Raw genomic sequence first — 15,658 nt, 5'->3', positions numbered from 1 at the left:
AGCTGGTTTAAGGGGGGTGGGACAGGTAAAGCTGGATAGAGGGCCAGTGATAGGTGGAGTTAACCAAAAGATGTCATAGACAAAAGGACAAAGAGGTGTTGAAAGTGGTGATATTATCTAAGGAATGTGCTAATTAAGGGTAGAAAGCAGGACGAACAAGGTACAGATAGCCCTAGTGGGAGTGGGGTGGGGGGAATGGATCAAAATAGGCTAAAAGGTAGAGATAAAACAATGGATGGAAATACATTTAAAAATAATGGAAATAGGTGGGAAAAGAAAAATCTATATAAATTATTGGGAAAAAAGGAGGGGATCAGAAAGGGGGTGGGAATGGAGGAGAGAGTTCATGATCTAAAATTGTTGAACTCAATATTCAGTCCGGAAGGCTGTGAAGTGCCTAGTCGGAAGATGAGGTGCTGTTCCTCCAGTTTGCGTTGAGCTTCACTGGAACAATGCAGCAGGCCAAGGACAGACATGTGGGCATGAGAGCAGGGTGGTGTGTTGAAATGGCAAGCGACAGGGAGGTCTGGGTCATGCTTGCAGACAGACCGAAAGTGTTCCGCAAAGCAGTCACTGGAGTGTTAGAAGTCACTTGATAGTTTAAAAACTGTATTAACTACGACACCAGTTTTGGCAGTACCCTATTATGCCAAGCAATTCAAGTTGGCTGTTGACGCAAGTGATATAGGCATTGGGGCTGTACTTTTACAAGAAGGGGACACCGGAATTTAAAAACTGATAGGGTATTTTTCACAGAAACTGAATGTACAACAGAGAAAATATTCATCGATCAGAAAAGAGACCTTGGGTTTGGTGTTAGCGTTGCATCATTTTGAAATTTATGTTGCCAACAATTCATCAGAAACAATTGTTTATACAGAGCCTAATCCTTTGATGTTTTGGGACAAATTTTGAGACAAAAGTGCAAGGCTTTTCAGGTGGAGTCCATTATTATAACCATTTAATTTATGGATTATAAATGTAGCTGGTAGAGAGAATCTGTTTACAGATGCCTTGTCAGGAGTTTGAAGTTTGAAGGAAAATTGGACATCTTAAAAAAAAACCTGGGGCAGAATCTTCTGCCTGTTGGGCTGGCCAGATCGCTGTGCACTACCTGTGCAGGCAAGGGGAGGAGGGAGAATTGGGGCCTGTGCTCTTTTGCGCCTGCACGCGAAAGAGTGCAGAAATCTCCCTAAGCCACTGCCTCAGGGCGATTAAATTCAGATTGAGAAAGCTTAAAATTATTCAGACATGTCCCCTCATGTGACAGTGTCACATGAGCTGGGACATGTTTATGAATTGAGAAATTTTTAAATTTATTTCATAAAACCTTCAGGAAACCTCATCCCATCCATGGATGAGGTTTCCTGAAAAACACGAAGGCTGCTTGGGCTCTTTGCCTGCCCGCCAACCTTAAGGTTGGATGGGCAGCCCTGTCAATTACCTAAATTGGTTGATTAATGGCCATAAGAGGCATTTGACTGTTCAGTGGGTGCGCGCTGGAGGTGAATGATGCACGGTGATATTAGGATGCACGCCCAACATCACTGCTTGTCATTTTATGCGTCGGTGTGCAGGGGCGGGAATTCTCCCCCAGGACACTGGAGTGATTTCTCACTCCAAGGACTTGTATATGTGTTGTGTTAATGCATGAATCTGACAATGTAATAATTATAGAAGATAGTGTGAGATGGGTTATTAAAAAATGAAGCCGTTGTTTAGAATTATGACGGTTCATTTTTCGATAAGGAGGGGGATGTCATGAAGATATTAATATATATGTTATTGGAAATAATTTAAAATGGACTTGTAGTAGGGTCTGTGGGTGTGAGTGTGTGTGTCTTAATTGGATTAAAGCCAGCTAGTCCGAGTGCTTTGATGTATAGTAATTTTGAGATTTTAAACAGTAAGGTAGAACGGACATTTGCATTTATTGAATAAACCAAAGACTAGAGTTGAAATCTTGCACCTAGCTAGGAGGCACCAAACAATATGTTTCTATTACTAATAAAATTGGTACTATGAAAGGGGATTTATTGTTAGAAGTGGTGGAGTTCAAATGGCCTGGTGATACAATGAGAATTTACATTTAAGGGGAAGGCTAGGTATATACAGAAGAGTTTTGTGTGTGGAAGTCAGAGGCATGTAATATCTAAGCAGTCTGTAAACCTTACCACTGTGTCCGCAAAGGAACAAATTGAAAGGAAGCTCATTTTGAATTTGTAAGTTAAATGTGCTTTGCCTGGTGTCTGTTTAAGTCTATGGGTCATTGTTGCCTTGGGGAAGATTACCTGGGAGTGATTAATTTGGGGATTTGTTTAATAGTTATGGTAGTAATTTGTAGACGTGTGTATGTGTTTAAATTTGTTAAATTAATAAATTTTTGATTTAATTTATATAAAAAAACCTCGAGGACTATTGGTTTCATTCCTGAATTCCGAGCTGCATCTCAAACATACCAATTGAAAATATAGGTTATGGCAGTTGTTTAAAGTTTGTCTCCAGGATTTTAAATAACTCAGCTTTTACCAACTGCTGTGTCATAACAGATGATTAGTGAATCCCTTTCTGCAGTCCCCACATATTCAGTTTCTCCTTGGTCCGGACGTCCTTGTGTTTCTCCAGGTTCGATGATCAGTTGAAGCCTCATCTGCACACAGAACACATATACAGTCTCTGCCCACTGTGAATGGTGCAGTTTTTTTCAGGCTGTGTAAGTGGCTAAAGATCCTTCCACAGTCAATACACCAGAACATTCATTTGCGTCTGTATGTCTCGGTGCTTTTCCAGTCACAAGGGTGTTTAAAACCTTTTGAAACAGATAGAACAGATAAATATTTCTCCTTCTAGATTCTAAGGCCAATAATATTCAGGTCCTGATGAATCGACTAACTCTATCGGATCTTGACATGACATTTGGTTTGTGGCTTTTGTCTGTAAATCCTCCCTTTCTAAAAGCCTATAAAAGGTATTTCCAAAAGTTCTCACTGTCAGTACAGGCAATTCTAGTTTCTATGGAAAATTCCTTCTCTTTCATTCCTCTGAAGCCGTAACTTTCCATCCTACACACACTCTCTCCATTCTCAACCTGCTGTAATGAATATATGCCCTCCCAATTCTCCTGAAGGTGCCAATTCATGGTGATCGACAGATCCATGCTCACCGCTTCCTGTTCAGATTTCAGACCTAAATATGTATGTATATGCACATATATGTATTACTGGAGTAAAAATGTGTGCAATATTCAGTACATTATTAATTGATTAGAGATACAGTGGGAACTTGAGGAAGAACTTTATGTAGGCAGCTAGTTATCAGGAACAAAAACAGAATTACCTGGAAAAACTCAGCAGGTCTGGCAGCATCGGCGGAGAAGAAAAGAGTTGACGTTTCGAGTCCTCATGACCCTTCGACAGAACTTGAGTGAGTCCAGGAAAGGGGTGAAATATAAGCTGGTTTAAGGTGTGTGTGGGGGGGTGCGGTTTGGGTGGGGGGAGAGAGAGAGAAGTGGAGGGGGTTGGTGTGGTTGTAGGGACAAATAAGCAGTAATAGAAGCAGATCATCAAAAGATGTCACAAACAACAGAACAAAAGAACACATAGGTGTTAAAGTTGGCGATATTATCTAAATGAATGTGCTAATTAAGAATGGATGGTAGGGCACTCAAGGTATAGCTCTAGTGGGGGTGGGGGGAGCATAAAAGATTTAAAAATATTTAAAAATAATGGAAATAGTTGGAAAAAGAAAAATCTATATAATTTATTGGAAAAAACAAAAGGAAGGGGGAAACAGAAAGTTATCAGGACCTGGAATTCACTGCCTATGAACTGAGAGAGACCAGGGCCTGAACCAACCTTTCCAGAGTCCGCACCCTCCCTGGATTCACCTCCTTTGCTTTCAATTCCTACAAGTCAACAATTTAAACACAGAATTAGGAAATAACTTGAAAGGGGGGAATGGAAGCGTTTTACTAAAAGATGTTGGACAGATTAGGATGTTTCATTCTGTCTATAAAGCGAAATCTTCATTCAGAGATAGCAGGAGCAATGAGGGAGCTCAATGTTGCCTTTGGCATTGAGCCCATCCCCTGGCTGGAGAACCAGACCTTCCTATTGGTCAACACCCCACATGAAGACAATGAGGGAACGCAACCCGGCTGCCAGACATGCTGAGCTGTTGGTGAATGGGAAAAGTTGGGGGACCAGAAGGACTCTGGTTCTCTGGCCAATGAGTGCAGGCTTTGTGCTAATGGTTACACTTGAACTGCCACATTGCCCAACTTTGCATTCAGATAATGAGCTTGTTAATCTGTTTATTGCTGCCCAGCAAAGATGCTGCAGTTTCCCCTCACTCTCAGAATGAAGAGCCCACTTCCCACATACAAACTTCTTCCTCTGTCCAACATCTGTGAATAAAACACTTTCTTTATCCCCATCTCACAAAAGATCTGTTGCGCGAGGCACTTCATTTCTCCACTAGCCTGGTGCTTTTCCTCTCTTCATTTTCGGCACTGATGATTCTTCTAGTGGGGGCAATTTCTTAATTCGCACCAACTCCTGCCCCTCTTTTATCATCCTCCCTTGTAATCACTAACCTACGTTGGCTCCCAGATCCCCATATGTCTCGAGTTTAAAATTCTTATCCTTGTTTCCAATCCCCCCAGCCTTGCTTCCTCCCTATGTCTAATCTCCTCCATCCCAACAACCTTCTGAAATATCAGTACTCCTCCAATTCCAGCCTCTTGAGCATCTCTGATTTTAATCACTCCATTTGTGCCTTCAGCTGCTAGGGCCCCAAGCTTTGGAATTACCTTTCTAAACCTCTTTCCTCCTTCAAGATGCCCCTTACAACCTACCCTTTTAACCAAGTTTCTGGTCATTGGCCCTAATATCCCTTTACATGGCTCAGTGTCAAGAATTTATAATAATTTTCATGTTATTGGAATTTATTGTAAAATAGAGTAATAGTGAGATGTGTCTTTCTATATATATATATATATATATATGTGTGTGTGTGTGTGTGTGAGATTTAATTGAATTAGAGGCAGCTAGTCTGGGTGCTTTAATCTAAGAGAGGGTAGGTTTGAAATGTTAATTAGATAACCATGGGGACGTTTAGAAATATAGGTGTCAAGGGAACATTTGCATTTTGAAATAAATTAAGACTAGATTGTTTTCAAAGAAGGGGTGAAATGTGTCACCTAGCCAGGTGAAGTTTAGAAACAGTGTGTTTATTTTTCCCAAAGATTACTGGTAAAACTTTGTACTATGACAGGGGTTTATTATCAAGGAGATAAAGTCCAAAGGCATAGTGAAACAATGGGCATTCAAAGAGGAAGATATGTATAAAGGAGGAACAAGGGCTTTGCGTGGGGGAAAGCATTTTTAAGATCTTGCAAGTATGAAAAGCCTTCAGCATCTATGCCTCAAGCTACTGTTTTCAAAGGACTGAAGTTAAGAAAACTTACCTGGAAGTCGACTTATTCAGGGTATCATGTTTCTTTGCCTGGGTCTATGAGTCTTACTGTGACCTTAACGAAAGTGTAATTGGAGTTAGATTGAATAGGGGATTTAGAAGTTAGCACAGTAGTTATTTGTAGATCTATGTATGTATTTAAAATCAATTCTCTTATTAATAAATGTTTAATGTAGTTCTATTAAAAACTATAAGACTTGGTAGTCTTATTACTACTGAATTCAAGGCACGCATCTCAAAATTTATACAAATTGAAAATTAGTTGTGATGGTTGTTTCAAGTTACCCTCTGGGATTTGACCAGCTTGGCAGTTACCTTTTGCTGTGTCATAGCACTCAGTGTCAAATTTTGTTTGATAAATAGCTTCTATGAAGCACCTTAGGATGTTTACCATGTTAAAGGCTCTACATAAATGCAAGTTAGAGAAGATTAACGCGGCTCAAGGCGATGACAAGCAGTGCTGAGGGAGGTTGGTTGTTAGGCGGCGATGCCATAAAGTGATGATGTGATGCTACTGTGACACATGGGGGAAATTCCACACCACTAAATACTGAGCAATGCCAAAGAAAGGATTAATACTGCAATTGTGGGAGAACTGAAATGAAGCACTTTCTCCACACAAAGGGCAGTGGAAATCTGGAAGTGTGCCCTGGCTTAGGGAGCATAAGTCTGCAGAAAACCACAAAGGTTTAATACTAGGAATACTAGGCAAGGACACAAATGTAGGAGCACTAGGAACAGGAGACGACCATTTGGCCCCTCCAACCCTCTGTCAGCTCATGACTGATCCCCACCTCAATTCCATTTGCTCACCTTTGCTCCATATCCCTAAATATCCTTACCAAAAAAATCCATCCACCTCAGTCTAGAAAGCACCAATTGATGACTCGCACCCACCCCAACCACCCTTTGGGGGATGGGGGAAAGTTTTCCACATTTCAACATCCTTTGTGTGAAGAAGTGCGTCCTGATTTCACTCTTGAAAGGCCTGGCTCTAATTTTAAAGTTTGGCCCCTTTGTTCTGGACTCCTCCCCACACCAGAGGAAATAGATTCTCTCTATCTACCATATTCAAATTCTTTTAACATTTTAAACACCTTGATCAGATCTCTCAATCTCTGATACTTGGGGACAAGGGGGATGGATGGCCTTTGGATAGAGTCAAAGTTACTACAGCACAGAAAGAGGCCATTTAGCCCAGGAGGTCCATGGAGGTTCTCTGTAGGGCTATCAAATCAGTTTCATCACCCGTTCTATCCCCATAGCCCTGCAAGTTTATTTCCCTCAGGTGCACATCCAATTTCCTTTTGATATCTGGGTAAGATGACCAATAGCTGCGTAGGACCCGAAGGAAAGCCAGTTTAATCTGGCACGTCCCCTGTTTATTATTAAGACCTGGAAGGTAACAAGGTGCTTAGTTAATAAGCAAGTCAAGTCTGGATCAGGTTAACAAAATGGGTACATTAAACGGGCTTGATCCCGCCCATGGATGAGGTTTCCAAAAAAACGCATCTGAGATGGCAAAGCTTTATGTAAACACGTTCAAGTCTTTGAGAACAGAGAGAAAGAGACAAACATTAGAACTGATCACAGTCCCCATTAAAACACGCAAGCAAATCAACAGGAGGAAACCATTTAACCTCTCTTGTCAGTCATACAGGATCAGGAAGAGACTATTCTGCCCCCCTCAAGTCTGTTACATAGGAACAGGAGACCATTCAGCCCCTCAGGCCTGTTACTCAGGAACAGGAGGAGGCCATTCAGCCCCTGGACCTCTTCTGCCACGCAGTCAGCTCATGGCTGATCTACACCTCAACTCTGTGCTCCTGCTTTTGCTGCACTCTGCACAGGGCTAGGTCAACAAGAGATGGGAACCAGCAAAGTGAGAGGGAGGGAGGAGAGAATGGCAATGAATACACGTGAACCCCGCAGGAGGCAGGTTTCTTCACAACTGGCCAACCCAAAAGGAAGAGAGTGTCCTGAAATGCACAAATAATTCTATCAGCTGGTAGGTAACCAGGCATTCTGTTGTGATGAAACTTTAGAAACATTCCCTGGGTAGATTAGTTTTTCCAAGCAGTGGGCTTGGCAGCTGTACAGTGAAACAAAGGGCAGAAATTTTTGCTCGGCAGGCGGGCAAATGCCTAACCTGCTCGAGTGTGAAATGCAGCAACGGAGCTGGTAGCGCACCTGCCGACAATTAAAAGGCCTGGTAAGGCCATTAAGTTGTCAATTAAATTAAAATTTTCGCTGCCCATCTAACCAAACAGTTGCCAGGCAGGTGAAAAGGTCAAGTGGCCTTTGCGTTTTTTTGGAAACCTCATCCATGGGTGGGATGAGGTTTCCAAAAGCAAATAAAAATAAGATAAAAACTTTAATTTTTCATTAACACAACCCTGCTCATGTGACAGAGTCACATGAGGGGACATGTTTTATTACATTTCTATTTAAAATTTTTTTTTTCATATCTCTTCATCTCCCTGAGGCAGCTCCGTGCCTCAGGGAGATTATGCAGCACCCACTCACACGCATGCTGGCTTGGCTGGCTTGCACGCCCCCCCCACCCCCCACGCAGCACTGCCGCTCATGTTTCATGTTGGGCGGGTCTTAATTGGCCTGCCAATGTGAAATTGCAGTACAGTGCCAATTGTGGGCTGCAGTTGGCTTCCTGACTGCCCCAGCCGATGCTGCCTGCCAATGGGCGCTGCGACCTCTAATATTGGACACTGGGTGTAATCTTGTTCTACATTAAACAGACATATCTGGTGCTGGGTTATTGTGATATAGTTAATACCACCTTTAACTGATTCATTTCTGGCAGTTAATAACATTGATACAAATACAATACTTACTCTATTAATTTATTAATTAAATGTGTTAATTCATCTAGTTCTGTGTCTGGACTCAATTTCATTACTTATCTTTTGTTACTGACTGGGATCTCTCTCTCCCTCATTCTTTGTTTCTCTCAGTATACTGATTGGGGTCTCTCTCAACCTTTGTCACTGTCAATATAAATCATCATTTAGAATGTCACAGATTAATCAAGGACAGTCAGCATGAATTTGTTAAGGGAAGATCACGTCTGACAAACTAGATTGAATTTTTTGAGGATGGTCAATGAGGGTAGTATTTGTAGTCTACAGGGATTTTAGCAAGGTTTTTGATAAGGTCCCACATTACAGGCTGGTCAGAAAAGCAGGAATGTTACGTTTAATTTGTTTAGAACCATGTTGAGCATTGACAACAGTTGTGGTCTCCATTTGGAAAAAGGAAATAAAGGCATTGGAGAAGGTGCCACACCGGTTCACAAGAACTGAGAAAGTTTAACTCTCAGGAAAAGTTAAACAGCCTGGGTGCTTTTACCTAAGAAAGAGAAGACTGGAAGTACTTAAGATTATGAAGGGGTTGAATAATCCAATAGGGAATCCATAGCAAACCTCTTTCCCACTGAGTAGTGAGTATGTGGAACTCGCTACCACAGGAGTGGTTGAGGTGAAGAATATGGATACACTGAAGTGCAAGAAAGCAGGGAGAAAGGCATAGGATATGCTGCTGATGGACTAGAGATGAAAAGGGGTGATTGGAAGTTTATGTGGACTATAAATACTGACATAGACCAATTGGGCCTACTGGCCAGGCCCTGTGCTGGAGATTCAATGGAACAGAGACAAATGTATTTATTTTAGATCTACCTATGGTGTTAGGAAAAACACAATCTACTATCCAGGATAAAATAAATGTACTTCAACATCTTTTGTGAATCATTTCAGTGGAAATGTGCACTCCCACTGGAAACAAAATCCAGTAGAAAGAAACCCTCCAAACCTCCCACTTCGCCAACTGTCAGACTGAATATGGTTCAGTCTTGGATGTGATTATCAGTATCAATAACAGCAGAATCCAACACCTGTAATCACTTGTGAACTCGCTGGTGTGTCTGCAGGCTGGATAACTGAGTGAATCTCTTCCCACAGATAGAGCAGGTGAATGGCCTCTCCCCAGTGTGAACTCGCTGGTGTGTCTGCAGGTGAGATGCCCGAGTGAATCTTTTCCCACACACGGAGCAGGTGAACGGCCTCTCCCCTGTGTGAACTCGCTGGTGGGTCAGCAAGTTGGATGACTTTCTAAACCTCTTCGAGCAGCGAGAGCAGCTGAATGGTCTCTCCTCAGTGTGAATGCGCTGGTGGACCATTAGTTCCTGAGAGCTTTTGAAGCCACCGCCACAGTCAGCGCATTTGAAAGGTCTCTCATTGGTATGACTGCCATGATGTCTCAGCAGGCTGGATGACTGAGTGAATCCCTTCCCACACACAGAGCAGGTGAATGGCCTCTCCCCGGTGTGAACTCGCCGGTGCTTCCGTAGGGTGGATGAATCACTGAATCCATTCCCACACTCAGAGCAGGTGAATGGCCTCTCGCCGGTGTGAACTCGCTCGTGTAACAGCAGGTGTGATGACTGAGTGAATCGCTTCCCACACTGAGAGCAGGTAAATGGCCTCTCCCCGGTGTGAATGCGTCGATGAGTTTCCAGCTCAGATGGGGAACGGAATCCCTTCCCGCAATCCCCACATTTCCATGGTTTCTCCATGGTGTGGGTGTCCTTGTGATTCCCTGAACTTGGTGATCAGTTGAAGGCTCAGCCACAAACAGAACACCTGCACAGTCCCTCCCCGCTTTGTATGGTGCGATGTCAGGCTGTGTAACTCATAAAAAGCTCTTTCCACAGCTAGCGTACTGGAACACTCACTTGAATGTGTGTCTCGGTGCTTTTCTAGTCACAATAATTTTTGAAATATTTTACCACAGATAGAACAAATATTTCACCTTCTACATTTAAAGGCCGATGATATTCTGATCCTGATGAATCCAGTGACTCTATCAGATCTTGACCTGATATTTGGTTTGCGTTTCCGGTCTGCAAAACCTCCCCTTCTAACACCTGCAAAAGGAGTTTACAAAGGTCATCACTGTCAGTACAGGACAGAAATTCAGAACAGACAATTCTAGTTCTATGAAACATGCTTTCCTCTCTTGTTCCAGCAAAGTTGTAAATCCTGTCCCACACACTCTCCAGTTTCTCTGGAAAATGACAATTGGTTGTCCAGTTTCTGATTTTTTTCTTCCCTCCTCTATTCATGGGTCTAACTGGCAGTCAGTGGTTCTTTATTTTATTCTATCATTGGATGTGAGCTTTCCTGCCAAGGCCAGCAATCCCCAATAGCGCTTGTCCCTCCAGTGGAAAAGCTGGGATTATTCTCCATTTGAGCTGAGAACTCCTAGAGGAGATTTGATAGAGGGTGTTCCAATCATTAACTGAAGAGAAAACGTTTACAATGACAGAAGGATCACACAGATTCAAGGCAAATGATTAAAAGAAAACCAGAGACAACATAATGAAAAACCTTTTAACATTAGGTTAGGATTTGGAATGTACTGTCTAGTAGGGTGGAAGGAACAGATTCAACTTTTTTTTGTTTATTCTTTCACGGGATGTGGGTGTTGCTGACTAGGCCAGCATTTATTGCCCATCTCTAAGTTGAGAAGGGCTTTCAAAAGGCAATTGGATAAATACTTAAAGGAGAAATATTATCATGGATATGGAGAAAGAGTGGAGCAGTGGGACTAACTGTTTTGCACTTTGAAGGGGCCAGTGCAGCCTTGATTGGCTAAATGGCCTCCTTCTGTGCTATACTACGGTATGATTCTGTGTTGTGAGCCTGTAAAGTGGGCACGTAATTTGACACACAAGAAGCAACCAAGAACAATCCTGTCATTGATGGGGTAGGAATGAGATAGCGTTCCTTAAAGAGGCTGACTCTCGCTGCTCTACTCAGCTTCTCTCCAGCTCCGTATCTCAATCCAATCTCAAAACTGACATGCCACTGGAAGTTGGGATTTTAATGATGAATACACCAACCCACAAAGCCTAGTGGGTCGAACAGCCTACAAAAGGCTAGTAGAAATCTGGAACTCACTCCCCCAAAAAGCTGGGATCAATGGAAAATTTCAAAACAGAGTTGGATAGATTTTTCCTGGGCAAAGTTATTAAGGGTTATGCAACCAGAGTGGATTCACAACTCCTCAGATAATGAAGTAGTCCATGTCCATTTGCACCAATATTCAGTCTGGGAACTGTGTGGCAAGCAACATTCACACCATGCAAGTGCGAGGCAATGACCATCTCCAACAAGAGAGAATCTAATCATCTCCACTTGACATTCAATGGCATTACCATCCCTGAACACCCCAACATCAACATCCTGCGGGGGGGGTCACCATTGATCAGAAACTGAACTGAGCCAACCATATAAATACTATGGCAACAAGGGCAGGTCAGAGACTTTTTTATTATTCATTCATGGAATGTGGGCTTCGCTGGCTGGGCCAGCATTTATTGCCCATCCCTAACTGCCCTTGAGAAGGTGGTGGTGAGCTGCCTTCTTGAACTGCTGCAGCCCATGTGGTGTAGATACACCCACAGTGCTGTTAGGAAGGGAATTCCAGGATTTTGACCCAGTAACGGCGATATATTTCCAAGTCAAGATGGTAAGTGACTTGGAGGGGAACTTCCAGGTGGTGGTGTTCCCATCTATCTGCTGCCCTTGTCCTTCTAGAGGGTAGTGGTCATGGGTTTGGAAGGTGCTGTCGAAGGAGCCTTGGTGAGTTTCTGCATTGCATCTTGAAGATAATACACGCTGCTGCTACTGTGTGTTGGTGATGGAGGGAGTGAATGTTTGTGGATGGGGTGCGAATCAAGTGGGCTGCTTTGTCCTGGATGGTATCAAGCTTCTTGAGTGTTGTTGGAGCTGCACTCATCCAGGTAACTGGAGAGTATACCATCACACTCCTGATCTGTGCCTTGTAGATGGTGCTCTGGCTTTGGGGAGCCAGGAGGTGAGTTACTCATCGCAGGATTCCTGGCCTCTGACTTAGTCATGTAATCACAGTATTAATATGGCTAGTCCAGTTCAGTTTCTGGTCAATGGTAACCCCCAGAATGTTGATAGTGGTGTATTCAGTGATGATAATGCCATTGAGCATCAAGGGACAATGGTTAGATTCTCTCATGTTGGAGATGGTTATTGCCTGGCACTTCTGTGGTGCAAATGTCACTTGACGCTTGTCAGCCTAAGCCTGGATATTGTCCAGGTCTTGTTGCATTTGGACATGGGCTGCTTCAGTGTCTGAGGAGTCGGAAATGGTGCTGAACATTGTGCAATCATCAGCGAACATCCCCACTTCTGACCTTATGATAGAAAGGAGGTCATAGAGGAAGCAGCTGTGGATGGTTGGTCATAGGACATTACCCTGAGGAACTCCTGCAGTGATGTCCTGGAACTGAGATAACTGACCTCCAACAATCACAACCACTTCCCTTCATGCTAGGTCTGACTCCAACCAGTGGAGAGCTTACTCCCCGATTCCCATTGACTCCCGTTTTGCCAGGGCTCCTTGATGCCACACTCGGTCAAATGCAGCCTCAATGTCAAGGGCAGTTACTCTCACCTCAGGAGTTCAGCTCTTTTGTCCATGTTTGAACCAAGGCTGCATTGAGGTCAGGAGCTGAGTGGCCCTGGCAGAACCCAAACTGGGCGTCAGTAATCAGGTTATTGCTAAGCAAATGCCGCTTGATAGCACTGTTGATGACCCCTTCCATTACTTTACTGATGATCGAAAGTAAACTGATGGGCGGTACTTGGCTGGGTTGAATATGTCCTGCTTTTTGTGTACCCTTGTCTAACCCTTCAGACCCTGGCTGCGGTTTGGCGCTGCCATTTACTGACTGAATCTCCAGGTCTGGCCATATTCTTGATAACTGTTGACTGTTCGACTCTGGTGGACTTCACTCCATCCCCAATAGCTTTCCCAGACTACCCGCTTGACCCCAGGCTCCGTCCCAGCCACAGGATAACACGGAGAGGAGCGGGAAGCCTGGCCTTGCCCCTGATGACACAGAGGGCCCAGTTCAGTGCCCAACCCACACCTCTTCACCCCACCCATAACCTGGCATTGCTTCCCTCGGCGAGGTTTGAAATATCAGAAGAATTTTCAAAGCAAATACTGAAGGGCCTTTATCACTACAAAAAAATCATGTGGTGTTTAAAATCAAACTGCATCAGCTGGGGGGGGGGGGAAATGAAGGGAAGACATTTTGCAAAGTCCCTTCCCCTCCCCCACTCCCTCAGCTGGTAGCCCAGCACGCAGGCGCAAGAAGCGCTGCTCACCGACCTGTCCGGATCAGGCACAGTGCGGCTGCCGCGAGCGGTCGGTGTCGATCTCTTTTTGGACCAGCCAGCCACCGTAGAGGACGGGAGCGGGCGTTCGTCGAGCGGCTTCTCGCTCTGGCCGGAGCCGTCAGCCGGTAACAAGCTCAAGCAGGGGGAGGGTGAACAATGGGTGGGTACGGGGCTTTCCTGTCCGCGCCCCTGGCCTGCAGACTGGAGCCCGAGGACGTCGCCGCGGAGCAGTGTGATTCCCAATTGGCTGGTACTGAGTGAACGTCACAAAGACGCATACGTGCAGTGCCAGAGCATGGCCCGGGTCTCCGCATGTTCTGGGAAGAGGCGGGGAATGGCACAAACCTCGCGCTTTGATTGGCTGGAGGACCAGAAGGACTGGTCCTCCAACTTTTCCTAATTGGCTCAGCGCGTTGGGCGGTCAAAGTCTCTCCGACTCTCACGTGGGGTCGGGCTCCATTCCCTCATTGTCTTCATGTGGCTGGATTGACCAATGGAAAGAGCTGGAGAACCGGAAACACTTTTCCTCTCCAGCCAATCAGCGCAGGCGTTGCGCCAGTGACTACACTGAGCTCCCACGTTGCCCAACTTTCGCATTCAGCCAATGAGCTTTATTCACTTGCTCGTTGCTGCCCAGCGAAAGTTATTTCTTTTCTCTTTTTCTGAATGAAAATTTAGCTTCCCACACGCGCACTGAAATTTACCGTTCTGTCCAACAGTTGTGACTAAAACGCGTTTACCCCCTTTGCACGTTTTCCCTAATTCTGGGTTTAATTATTGACTTACAGGAACTGAAGGGATAGGAAGTGAATCCTAGGAGGGTGCAGACTCTGGAAAGGTTGGTCCAGGTCACTCTCTCTCTCTTTCTCTTTGTGGAGTCTACTGTTAAGTTGACGTCCCTTACTCCTTCAGCTTGAGACGTGTTTGTCTGGCTAAAAGGATGGCCTCTTTTCTAATGCTCATAATTAAAGGAGTGGTTTCCCCTGGAGATGGACAACATTTAAGGCAGTATAGTAATGAAGTACATGGATGTGCCTAATGTTGCTATATGGTACAAATTAGATATATTTATGGTCCTATAACAACATTAATTTATTATTATTTCTAGTCTGTAGAATGGTACTGTAGCACAGAAGGAGTCCTTCGACAACTCAAGTCGATGCCCATTTGCGGTAGAGCAATCTGGTCAGTCCCATCCACGTGGCTCTGCAAGTTTATTTCCTTCAAGTGTCCATGCAATTTCATTTAAAAATAATTAAGTGTCTCTGTTTCCACCATCCTCATAGGCAGCAAGTTCCAGGTCATGATAACTAGCTGTTTAAATAGAGTTCTTCCTCACGTTCCTGGTGTATCTCTAATCTCGTAATACACATGAAGATTTTCAGCTTTCTGTGACCTGGACAGTAAGTCTTGAGCATGGATCTGTTGATCACCATGAATTGGCACCTTCAGGAGAATCGGGAGGGCATATTTTAGGTAGAGCAAAGTGAGAATGGTGGGCGAGTGTGCGGGACGGAGGTTTACAGCTTTTGGGGAACACGAGAGGGAAAAATGTTCCATAGAAACTAGTATTGTCTGTTCTGAATTTCTATCTGTACTGACATTGAGGACTTTTGTAAATACCTTTTGCAGGATATTCAAAGGGCAGGATTTGCAAACTGAAAGTTCATACCAAACGTCAGGATCAAACAGTGCCACTCAATTCATTGGGACCTGACTATCACCGGCCTTTGAATCTAAGAGAAATTTTTGTTCTGTCTGCTTCAAAAGGTTTTAAACATTATTGTGACTGGAAAAGCACCGAGACGCGCACACATATACACCCAAGTGTGAGTGTTCCAATCTACTGACTGTGGAAAGAGCTTTAACGCTTGCAGCATATGCAACAGGGAGATATCATACACGTGTTCTGTGTAGGCAGTTTCAAGCGATTGTTGAAACTG

Source organism: Carcharodon carcharias, chromosome 22 (assembly GCF_017639515.1).
Source record: "Carcharodon carcharias isolate sCarCar2 chromosome 22, sCarCar2.pri, whole genome shotgun sequence".
Taxonomy (NCBI): domain Eukaryota; kingdom Metazoa; phylum Chordata; class Chondrichthyes; order Lamniformes; family Lamnidae; genus Carcharodon; species Carcharodon carcharias.
Note: the sequence above shows the minus strand (reverse complement) of the source record.